Raw genomic sequence first — 13,017 nt, forward strand, 5'->3', positions numbered from 1 at the left:
GATGGAACCCTCTAACTGGTGGAAGCAGCTTTCTGTTGATTTCTGGCCTATTTTGTTTCTTCATCTTGCTCCCCTGGCCCCTGCTCAGCCTGCTTTCTTATGCAACACAGGCCCACCTGCCTGTGGTGGCACCACCCACAGTGGGCTGGGCCCTCCCACATCACTCATGAAGATGCCCCTCAGACATGGCCACAGGCCAGTCCAATGACGGTAATTCCCCAGCTGACACTCCTTCAACCCAGGTGTGTCAAGTTGACACTAAAGGTATCCACACAATTGGGAAGTGTTTGGCAATATATGCTGTGGTAACAGAGTCGAGGAAATAGTCAGAGGACTTCCCAGTAAAAGGATCAGTTCAATGCACAGAGCTTTCAGCCCTAACCAGAATCCTGGAATTGAGTAAGGGAAAAGGGTAAAATCTACATACACTAGAGCTATGCCTTTGCCCCGCTCCAGGTGTACTGGGTCCTCAAACCAAGATCTTATGCCCGTAGAAGCAGTTTGGGACCAAGTGACTGTTACCATCATTCACTGTTGAGGACATTAGAAGTCTTCATTACCAAAGAAAATCGACAGGTGAATAAGGAAGCAGGACAAGCAGCGATGATCAAGTGACACGAGTTCCTTCTGGCAGAACCTTCATGGCTTCTAGTCCCACCCAAGCACCAAGCTACATGTGAGAAGAGGGGCCTGGGTGAGTCAAGATGATGATCAAGTGACACGAGTTCCTTCTGGCAGAACCTTCATGGCTTCAGCCCCACCCAAGCACCAAGCTACATGTGAGAAGAGGGGCCTGGGTGAGTCAAGAGAAAGGAACCGAGAGCTCAAAAGGATGATGGCTCGTTCCTGACAGATGCCCCTTTGTCCCCATGGTTTATCATCTTTATGAGAACACTCAAATGGGCAGGACAGCATTAGAGACCTTAATAAAATGCTGTTACTGTGTGGCCACAGTCCCCATGCTTTGTAGGACTATAACCTAGAGATGCCAAACTTGTGCCTGCAGTGATGCCAAACAAGGGCCCTCCCAGCCACCAGGAATATACCAAACTGGACAGAGCCTATTTGGATATCTGGAAATAGACTTTACTGAATTACTGCCTAGTGGCACCCAAAGGATTCTGTTAAATTTGTGGCCATACTACTGACTCTGTGCTGCCAAGTTGCTGTTTTAGAGTGCGTGTCCTGGGAATCATCAGGCCTTCCCTTTAGCACCAGTAGCACAGACATGTGGCCCCTAAAAATGCCATGCTAAGTCAAAAGAAAGAGATGAAACCCCCACAACCTTATAACAGAAAATTGGAAAAATGATGAATGACCACTTGAAAGAATAGTCAATATTATGGGCCTGCTGCTTGGTCAGAAGACAGCTTGTGGAGATACAGGACCCCATTTGCATGCTGAATCTCACAACTGCAGGGGCTATCCTAGAGATTATAACTGACGATACTGCTTGAACACTGTACTTGCAGGCAAAACACCACGCCAAGGTCTGAAACCCCATTTACTGGAATAGGCTAGCGCTAGATTATCTGCTGGCAAAAGAGGAGAGGTGTGTGGAAATTTGAATTTAACCACCTGTTGTCCAGAACTAGGTGAAATAGGAGATGAAAAAGATTACCAAAAAGATGCAAGAAGTGTCCCATGTCCCAGGTCAGACCGGGAATAGACGCAGCCCTGACAGACTATTTGGAGGCTGGTTTTCTCAGATCAGAGGCTTTAAGACCCTCAGAGGGGTTATCTGTTTACACTATCTAAATACCCCTTGCTTACTTCCCTGCTTGGTAAAATATGTAACAAGATTCATAGATCTAGTTGTAGAAGAAAAGACTACAACCCACCTCCTGCCTCTCCCAAACTACCAGCAACTCAGCATGGAAGATGCACGGGAGGGTTATGGCCTCTAGACAAGTGGAGAGGCATCCAAGAGGGTGACCAAGATAAGAAAACCAGGGCGGATTGAGAAACAAAACTACAAGAACATTATCTTGAAAAGCAGCTGCCCAAGGAAGGGTCACTTCAACCTTACTGTGTCTGCCTATCTGTGCCTGGGGACGTCTCTCCCACCTTACCAAGTTGGATTTTTCTGGAAATGTGTGAGTCAAGGGGTGACTCAAACAAGTACAGAGATGACTTTCTTTCTCCACAAGGTTCCCAGTGTCCCAAACAACTAGAAAGCATCTGCATTAAGACTCTGAGAGATACAAGCAAGGGTAGGGGCCATGGACACTGAAATGGGCTATAAATAACAAGTAATGACAACATCCCTGAAATACTTGGTTTTTGACCTTGCATCTTTGTCAAGCATTTTGCAAGAAGTTTTCTATTTTAAGAGTTGATACATTAGTAGCCAACATCTAGACCTCATGTAAAGGGATAGGCTCAGGCATTTAATATTCTTTACATGGTCACTGATACATAGTTTAAAGAAATTTATGGGCACTGTTTAGCAGTTTGTGTGTGAGTTTGTTTAACTGGGGGGAAAAGGCATGAGAGACTGGTACACAAATAAATCCTATTTTGCAAACCAGAGCTCATTGGTCAGTATGAGTTTTCATACATGCAGGAAGCAATATGACAAAACAGCTCAAAGTGAGGATACTGAGAGAGAAGAGAGCCTAGGAATGGGGCATGCACTAGGCAGCTGACCTTTGGGCCCAGGCCCAGCTGACTCCCAAGAGACTGAATGTGCGTGATGGACCATGTAAGGAACCTTATCATATAAGATGAATATCGACCTGACCATTCTACATTGACCTCAAAATTCTGAACTCAGGACTTGGCAAGTAGGAGGGAAAATGATGGCAAGCCAAGGTGGGACAGCCGCAGGGGCCTGGCTGCCCGCAGGTGCCAGTGGGGTGAAGCTGAGCCGCCCTGCCTGTACACCCTCCCTGGAGGCACTTATGGTCAGCTGACCATCATCGTCACCCAGTGGCTGTCGAGACCTCGCTGCAGTCCTCAACAACATAAGCTTAGAAGTCTACAGATTTCTTAAAATCAACCAGAGGACACTGGTGTAAAGCTGCCATGAGAAGTTATGAAACTTCCCTACTAATGCCACTCAGAATCTTGGATTGGAGGCCTGTGAGCTAATTGCTGCCTGCTGCGAGAACCCTGTGCCCAATCAATCTGTTGGAGAATGCCTTGGTTCAGATTGGGTTCATTGTGCTGAGTGAGGCCAGGAAACACCCAAAGTGTAATGCAAGGGCTGTGAACAACCAACTTTGACGATGAAAATCAAGTGTTGCCAGCTGCTGAGAAAAAGAGAAATCTTTACTTGACGTTCCTAAGTAGTGTGTAAGAAACAGAAATTAAGAGAAAAATCCCATTCCAAGAAACCTGGGCATATTCTGACCAAAATCCACGTACAAAGAAAATGGGCCCCTACTTTCACATACCTCTGTGTAAGAATTATAGATTACTGACCCTCTAATGGGATATGATTTCTGCAGCACCCAACTCAGATGTGTTACGTAAGATGGATGGGGTTTTTCATTTGCTAATAGAAAACATGAAGTAAAGGGGTTGGAAGGTAGGGTTACGGTATAGTTGGGGAGAAGGTCTGAATATAATCAAATTTTAATGGATAAAATTCTTGAATCAATAAAATTTATCTTAAATTTTGTAAAAGAAATTGAGAGGGAGTGAGGGGGACATGGGAGAACTTGGAGGGAGGTTGGGAAATGTTGAAGTGATGCAAATATAATACTCATATATGAAAATGTCAAAAAATTAAAAAATGAAATTAAAAATTATAAGCAAACTAAATTAGAACATTTTTATGTTTGCTTGAATAAATTCTGCTTCTAAATTTAACATACCAGATATAATGGCTTTATGAGAAAAATCAACATGCATATAATACATTTATTCTTCTAAGTAATTAAAAACGGGAATTTTAAAGGGTATTGTGCATTTTACTGTGTCAAATTTCTTTTCCTGAAAATACCATTAATAACAGTAAACTCCTTTGTTTCTAATTTAACTTGTCCAGAAAATTTACAATACTAGAAGTGATCACTGTAAATGGATTAGCATTCCTGGAATAGCCCTTCCAGACAAGAAAATTGATGACAGATTTGCCACATTATCTTTGCTCATGGTAAGACAGACAGGAGTTTACAGAAAGATGATGGAGCAAAACTGACTGTTTTCCAATGAAAATCTCTGTCTGACACTCTTTATCTGGCAACTTTAAATAGCATCCTCATTTTTCAAATCTTCCTCATTATGGGCCCTCTCCAGTCCAGGCAGACAGCTGTTTCCAGTGCATACAACAGACTTAAAACTTAGGAATCCATTGTTTCTCATGATTGTAAAATAGATCGGAAAGTGGCAGGAGGTGGTGGAATGAAAGTGACCAGTAGGTGAGCCCAGGTTTTGTACCAAGTACAACTAAAGATTTCAAACTGCAACTCACAGATTCCACCTCCAGGCACATAGAAATGAAAGCACAAATACTCATTAATTCAAAAATGTTTACACAGTACATTCTGTGTCTGAGGAATTATGTGAAAAGTTTAAAATCACATTGAAAATATTCCAGAAATAACTGAGGAAATAGATTCTTGTATCTCTGTAATTATGTAAATTTCCCCTGTAGGTCTTTTAACATGAAGTCTTTAAAATTACTTTGTTTCCCCAATAAACTATGACTTTAACTTTGTTAGCTATCACAGAAAATTCTAATTGAAATGAGATATATTATTTATAATTATTAAATCATGTAAAATTAAACATTATAAAATTATCCAGTGCTTGAAAGCTTGTAATAAAAACTTAGCAATTATATTTTGTAGGTTGTGTTATAGATTGGTACAATTCTTCTGAAAGGTTATCAAGAAATGACTTTAGTGAATGGAGTCATTGTTCATATCATTTGAAACAGTAACATTCTTGCTCTTAAAAATATATTATGAAAAGACAGCCATGCAGGGGAAAAGAGCTACATGAATTAAAGTTTAAAAATGAACCAGGTTCTTAGCACATGCTGGTAATCCCAATTCTTACAAGGGTGACACAGCAAGATTCAAAGCCACTCTGGGTTCTTCAGTGGGACCTTCTCTGAAAAAGTAAAACAAACAAATTTAAAATCGATATTATTGTAAATTTATTAAAACTAAAGAAGTTAAGGAAGTATATTGTGCCAATTTAATGAAATATAATGCAACCATAATTCTTGCCATAAGATAATGTAAGAGATATTTAAAGATATTCATCACACTTATGTTGGCTATGGTTTAGTGACGTATGTTAGACTAACATTTTCACCTACAGTGACTTAAAAGGCAGAAAAAAACATTTCTACAAAAGATGTAGATGAATGTACTAGCTAATATCTAAGCTGAGGATCTGAGGACCCAGACCCCAGGAGTGGGGGGATGGGGTGCATCCAGCCGTGCCCAACCTCAGATACTGCCTTTTCCCTTAAGGCATTTGCCTGTGTTCAGCACAGATTACAAATCAATAGGTCATGAAATTGGCCAGAGAGACTGAGCAGTGTTTCCAGGTGATCTCTGGTCTAGGAACAGAAAAGTTAGATTTGAAGCTGGGGGCTGTGGGGACCTAAAGGCCCCACCTTGCATAGGTCCGAAAAGAAGTTACTGGGGGCGCAGCCTGGCTTGCTTTGAAAGTCTGAAGAATACTTCTGCACTGCTAGGGAGTGCATGATCAGCACGTGACCATCCTTAAGATACACCCTGCGGGGGGCGGGGGGAGTTCCAGGTGCCTTTGTAAGCTTTGTAACACCTGCAATAAATGAGTCACTGCCTGACTAGACTCCCCGTTGCGTCTGAGTGTCCCCGGGTATTGGGGGCAGCGTGGGCTGGCGAACAGCGTGCTTACTCATCCCCAATCATCACTGCCCAGGGGTCACTGGTTCAAACCCCCCGGCAACTGGCACTCAATGTGGCGCTCAAAGGAAGGTGAAAAGAAGAAAGAAAGAAGGTAAACAGATTTGGGCCAATCAGAGGTTCAGTGTAAGCAAGACCCTAAATATGGGTAACACAACTTTTAAGTTTGAAGACCCAGTGCTTAAAGCGCTTAAAAGCAAGGGGTTGGATTTGTCAGATCCCATAGCTCAAAAGATTTGGGCAAAGGTGATTCATTTGGCTCCCTGGCTACTTGGGGCTAATGTTTTTACCGGGGATACATGGGAATCATGGGAAGGGTTTGAGGAAGAAGGCAGAAATGCAACAGAAGTGAAACCAAAAGCAGCCAAAGTAACAAGGGGCACCTCAGGCATGCCCTGGCCAGCTTCAGAGCCTCCCGAGCAGAAGGGCAGGGCGGAATGGAACACATGGTGGCGAAAGCTGCCCACCCCACCTGCCTTGAACTAATGTGTGCCCGTGGGCCAGCCCCCAGCCGGCAACCAGCAGGAGTCAGGGGCTTGTGGGAAAGCCGGGCAGGGACCGCCACCTGGCCAGCAACTAGAGGCCATGGCCTCCGGGCACATTTAAGGAAAAAACAAAACAAAAACAAAAAACAAAAAAACAACTTTGGCAGTGTGCCGTGACCAGCTCTGGGACAGCTGAAAAGGCCCTGTTTTGGGAAGATGGCTCAGGGAGGGGCCCCACCCCTTCCATTCTGCAGGTGGCCAGGGAACCCGCCCCCCAAGTGGGCCGGCAGCAACAGTCTCCAAATCCCCAGCCAAGGGAGCCCTTAGTAAAGCCTACAGTGTTTTCACTGACTGGGGCAGATGTGGAAAAACCAAAAAGCAGCTCAATTCAAGGAACTCTTGGCCATTGCTTTCTGACAGTATTCAGACCTGTACATTCCTTAAAGAGAGAGAAGCCCCATTTTCTTATAGCATCTTAGGGGGCACCAAGGATTGCCTGGGCTTTTATGCCAAGGCAATGCAGAGGTAGCAGGTACCGCCTCTGCAACAGCCAAGGGTAAAACCCAGGGGACTCAAGCCCAATTCCTTATCGCAAACAGATGTTACACACTATGCTCCTTTTGGAAAGATTTTTGTGTCCATCGACACATTCTCACACTGTTGGGCTACCACTCATACAGGAGAGTCTCATTTTCTCCAGTGCTTTGCAACCATCAAAATCTAAAAATTCAATTACAAAAACAAAAAGGGGGAATAAGCCCCTGCCAACAGTTGGGTATGGCCTTATTCACTGTGAATGTTCTTAATTTTCAAAACAATCAGTTGGAATCCTGGTTTCAGAAGCATTGGGGACGACAAGAGCAGAGACCTGAGGTACAGGTAAGATGGAAGGATCCCATTACCAGGCAATGGAAAGGACCAGATCCATTGCCAACCATGGATTGAGGCTTTGGCTGTGTCTACCCTATAGGGGATTCAAACCCCATATGGGTGCCTGTGAAAAACCTTAAGTGGGCAGGCCAGGATCTGACTGACTAGCATGACGGTCCACGGACATTGTTCATGAGACAAAATTCCTCTCTTTATTTGTATCCATCTGAGTTAAAGGACCCAGTTCCTTGGCTTCATTGCCAGTCAGCCTCTACAACTGGCTGATTGGCTAAAAGGAACATGGTCTCAGAAGTATTTCAACTTGTCCTACGCCATGACCTGCTTTGTTTCTCTTGATAATACTTATCTTCAAGTGTCTTTACCAGATAATTCAGTGACAGAGGACCCTTGGAACTGCCACAGCCCATCCCTTCATGATTACAGACTTCCCCAGGACCCCCTCTGGTTGCCCACACTTGGCTGAGTTAGGCAGGGACTAAGATTGTCACAGACTGGCATTACCCATGCGGCTGCCCTTAATCATGATGCATTTTTAGCCAAGGACAGGTAAGATGTCCCATAACAAGTACTCCTAAGACAGGACATGCACATGGCCAGGTGCATAATCCAATGATGGGCAAAACTTGGTCAGAGGTGACACAACATATTAGAGGAAGGAGATATCAATCTCTCCTCAGGGAGCTGCCTATGAGGTGGGTATCCTGTGAAAGAAAGACAGTCCAGCCTTAAAATAAAAATAAAAGGGGGATATGTGGGGACCTAAAGGCCCCACATTGCATAGGTCTGAAAGGAAGTTACTGGAGGCACAGCCTGGCTTGCTTTGAAAGTCTGAAGAATACTTCCACACTGCTGAGTGCATGATCAGCACGTGACCATCCTTAAGATACACCCTCGGGGGGGGCGGAGTTCCAGGTGCCTTTATAAGCTTTGTAACACCTGCAATAAATGAGTCCCTGCCTAACTAGACTCCCCATTGCATCTGAGTGTCCCCAGGTATTGGGGACAGCATGAGCTGGCTAACGGTGTGCTTACTCATCCCCAATCATGACTGCCTGGGGATCTCTGGTTCGAACCCCCAGTAGGGGGCATTGTCCAGATTTGAGTGATTAAAACCTTGTTGAGGAGACTGGGAGGAGGGCAGGAACATGGCCTTGATTGAGAACCGTGTTTCACCCCCAAAGCCTGACTTTTCAGCTGCAGTAGCAATCTAAGGAAGCATCAAGTCCCTGTAGAGAAAGTGTTCTGGAACTGATGGAAGAAATGGAGTCTGTAGGTCCCTGAGGAGAAGGCCTCTAAACACAGTCCAGCTTCAACTGGGAGCCCTGGAAGGCTGCAGTCTGGGAATGTGGGAGAGAAGAAGTTGTCTGAGCTAGAATACAAGCTAGCCACAAGTACCTGGAGTTTATGGTTAGACTGAGGGGATCAGTTCTCTAGCACTTAACCAGAGAATGAGCTTAAACAGCTCTCAGGGCTATCACATCATCCTGAGCCTGAAGAATCAGGATCAAGATAGAGCAGGTAGGAAAAGCCAACCCAAAGTGTCCAGAGAATTTAACAGGATCCAGAGTTGTGAACATAAACTGCACAGTAGCCAAGATGTTAAGAGAGCACACAACAGAGAGAGAGACACAGAGAGAGAGAGAGAGAGAGAGAGAGAGAGAGAGAGAGGAGAGAGGAGAGAGAGGAGAGAGAAAGGAAAGTGGAAAGGAGGGAATAAGGGAGGGAGGAAAGAAAGTGGGAGAGAGGGAGGGAAATCCAGGACAGCACGACCCATCCCCAGGAGAAAAGACAGTTCAGTGGACGCCATTCCCAAATGACCCGGATACTGAAATTAGCCTTTACAGATTTGGTGGTAGTTCTCATAGCCATGTTCAGTGAAGAAATAGAGGTGCTACTGACGTATCATTAGAAATCATGGAACCAGGGCTGGAGACATGGCTCAACGGTTAAGAGCACTGCTTGTTCTTGCAGAAGACCCGGGTTTGAATCCCAGCACCCACATGGCAGCTAACAACTGTCCGTAACTCCAGTTCCAGGGGATTTGACAGCCTCTTCTGTCCTCCATGGGCTTTGCACAACACAGGTGCAATTACCTACATACGGGCAATACAAGCATACATATAGAATAAAAATAATAAATAAAATTTAAAAATTAAATTAAATTAGGAAAAAAGAAATCATGGAACCAAAGCATAATAAAATCACATTTTCAGAATGTTAAAAAGAGCTATTGGAATACAAAGATATGTTGTAAAATGAAGATATTTAGATTAATGACCTAAAATTCTACATTGAGAAGATGAGAATGAATGAGCAAATTGACCCAAGTGAGTTAGAAGGAAAAAATAGACAGGCAGAATTCACCAAGTGAGTAAACAAGTGGTAAAGCAGAACTTTGTGATGAAAAAAGAGACAATTTTTAAAATTTTTATTGAATTTTTGTGCACTTCATACATAAAACCATCTTTATCCCCCTCCCCTTTGGCACCTCCCACCCCCCACTGGAGTTCATACCTTCTCCCGTTCGTGTTAAGGCCTATCATGTAAAGTTAGTGTTCCCAGATATCCCTCAGTGCAAGTTCATCCACTGGGCTCTAGTCATCCTATCTAGAGTACCTTCCTTAAAGAAGGTCAGCTCATTCTCACCCAGCAGTAATAAGCAGCCAATAACTCTTCAACTAAGATTGGGGCCTGCTGTTCATTTCCACAGTTCTGTGCTTGGTTTTTGTCTACTTAAGTTTCCATGGGTCTTGTATATACTGACACTAAGATTGGGGCTTATTGTTCATTTCCATAGTTCTAAGTTGAGTTTTTGTCTGTGTAAGTTTGCATGGGTCTTGCGCATGCTGACACCATTGTGTAGGTTTGTATAAGAAGGGTCCCAGGCACCTGTAAAACTATTTCAGGTACCTCTTCCTTGGCTCTTGAGATCTTTCCTCCCCCTCTTCAGCAATGGTCCCTGAGCCCTAGGCAGGTGGGCCACAATATAGGAGTCCTGTTCAATTACTCACACTCTGTAAACTCTTAAAATGTGCATTTTGGCCATTTGTGGCCTTTTGTATTCCTGGCCCTCTGTTGCACGAGGAACCTTCATTGATGAGAATTAAAAGATGCATTAGTTTTCTCTTCATCCCTTGTTCTATGTCCCATGAGCCTTAGGTGTAGAGGTTGCATCCTAGATGAGCCACTTAGGCTTGGGAAGTTCACACACAGTCTCTGTGTGTGATCAGTTGTGGAACTCTGCCATTATCTCTGTCTCTTGAAAAAGAGGCTTCTTTGATGGTGATGATTAGGATGCTTGTCTATAGAATTAAGGAGCCATATTACATTTGTCTAGGGAAGTGACAGCCTTAGAATGTTCTCTAAGATCTATGACCTCTCCAGCTATGTGTATTTGGCTAGGTTTACAGTATCAGATATGGATTTCCTCCCATTGAGTGGACTTTAAGTCCAATTAGGTAGCTGTTGATCACCCCCAAAATAAAAGTGTCACTACCGCACCAATGTTGTTTGCTGTGCTGGTCGTTGATGTGTATTTTAAGACTTGAAGCTGGGATTGGACCATGGATTGATGGTCTCCATTAGCAGCTTGCATGGTGCTCTCCAAAATTATGAGAACTAGCCTTCAGGGGAGATGACTTCCAGGTCAGTTCAGCTCCATTTCTCCAAAGCCTGTGTCCAGGGTATGTCCTGTCTTCAGCAATAGAGTCTTAGCATCAAGTTCTGGGATGCAATCAAGGACTGTGGCAATAGGCTGTGTAATTTTGGGAGTCTCTCAGACTACCCTGGCTAACAACTCAAAGGAAGGTTTCTCCTATCTGGCACTGTTTCTTGAAACGTAGCCTTCACCTATGCTCACAGACTCATGGAGATATTGTATGTGTAATTTTTCAGTAAGTTTTTCTAAAAATACCATTCCCTCTGTTTTTTTTTTTTAATACTAGTTAGGCACTAATTATCTCTCCTCTTTCTCCCCCCATCATACCCTCCCTCCCAGCCCTCCCCATTTAAAGTGTCCCCATTTTCCCCATTTCTCCCCTGATACTTTGTCTGCTGTGGTCCCACCTGTCTAGTGCTCCTTCTTCCCCTTTATCCCCATAGTTCCTTGTATAGCCCTCCTGCTCCCCTTCCCACTTAACCACCCACTGTTTTTGCACGTTTTTCCCTTAGTAAGAATGCCTGTGTCCTACTGTTCTCTCTCAGGTTCCTTCTTTCTCTTTACCTTTTTGGCTCCCTTCCATTTCCTTGTTTCCTACAGTTACATGAGGCCATGCACTCACTTGTAAGAATTTGGTGCTAGGATCCACAAATGAGGGAGAACATACATCATTTATTTTTCTGAGTCTTTGTTACTTCACTTAATATAACAGTTTCTAGGTCCATGCAAATTTCATTATTTCATCTTTCTTTACTGTTGCGTAGAATTTCATTGTGTAAATATGAACCACATTTTCAGCTTTAACATATTCAATAACAATTTCCAGAGCAAAGATGCCTCTCTTTCAAAAGTGGCTGTAATTTTTAGGTTCACACTTGAATTAATAGTTATACAATATTGAACTGAGTATAAACCCTGTAAAACAAAATTGAACAAGTTTTTAACCTTTAAAAAAGATCTCCATTTCATTTTAAAACTTTCTGTTTCTTACAGAAAGACATTGTTTTTGCTAATAACACTTAGATGTGGCACATGCATCTCTAATCTGTATGTATCTGATTATTATTAACCATGATCGGTTGCACATGGATCTTGGCACCTGTGTACGGATGTAAAGTCATTGGGTAGATTTCAATGGCAATGTTTATTACCTCTACTAATTAACAGGATGTTAATTTTTATGCTTCTTCCTCAAATATAACTCATTTTTAAAATTTGTTGATTTTTTTGTGTGTCTATCACACAAAACATCCCAAACAATCTTATTCATCTATGCACTTCCCAGATGGCACCCTCCCATAGCCTCCACCCCCCAACTAGAGCCCTCATACTCTGTCTCCTTGCTACTGTCCACTATGTTGTCGGCACCCCCAGCCGTTCCCCAGTACTTGTCCATCTGGTGAATCTAGTCAGCCTATCTAGAGGTCTTTGTTTTAGGAAGGTCAGCTGCTCCTCATCTAGCAGCAATCAGTTGTCAATATTCCTTTAAATAAGATTGGGGTCTGCTGTTCATTTTCCCAGTTCTATGCTGGGTTACTGTCTGGGAGCTTCTTGAGCCACCCTGGCCAACAACTCAAAAGAAGGTATCTCCTGTCTGGCATTGTTTCTTCTTATGTAGCCTTTAGCTACATATATAGACTCTTAAAAAATTATATTTGTCCCTTAAATCTTTGGTTATACTTTCCTTTTGGGTGTTTAAGGCCATACAGTTGGCCCAGATGAAACAATTTATTTTTACTCTTAAAGCCATTTGAGGATCTGTTGATGGGCTTGAGAGGGGCACCTGGCTACTTTCTTTTACCAGTTCCGCCTATGTGAAGATAAGTCAAAGGTCCTATTTGACTATAGCTGGCTTCACTTGGAAGCATGTTGGAAATGATTCCATTGTGTTGACCCTCTTCTTTGTAGACTTGACACTGGTTCAAGTCCATATTGTGGGGTCTCCACAACCTCCTTGATCAAGAGGACAGGAGACTCACCACAGTTACAGGACATTTTTAGAGATGTTTAAAGTCCCCTCACACTAGTCAACCTAGGAGTGCAAGGAGCAAACACTGTCCTTTATGTCCCTCTGACCAAATTATGATAGGCCTCAGAGTATATCTGTTAAACATCCAAGGTTAGTTCCACC

General features: G+C 43.4%; 1 non-coding gene across 1 annotated transcript; it reads left to right on the forward strand.

Moving 5' to 3' along the window:
- The first annotated feature begins 2,451 nt into the window (after positions 1-2,451).
- LOC115066869 lies at positions 2,452-2,577 on the forward strand. The gene has a single exon (XR_003846313.1). It is a non-coding gene; the product is annotated as a small nucleolar RNA SNORA40 (small nucleolar RNA).
- Positions 2,578-13,017: the final 10,440 nt, after the last annotated feature.

This window comes from Nannospalax galili, unplaced genomic scaffold, assembly GCF_000622305.1.
Source record: "Nannospalax galili isolate Female #2095 unplaced genomic scaffold, S.galili_v1.0 scaffold764, whole genome shotgun sequence".
Lineage (NCBI taxonomy): Eukaryota > Metazoa > Chordata > Mammalia > Rodentia > Spalacidae > Nannospalax > Nannospalax galili.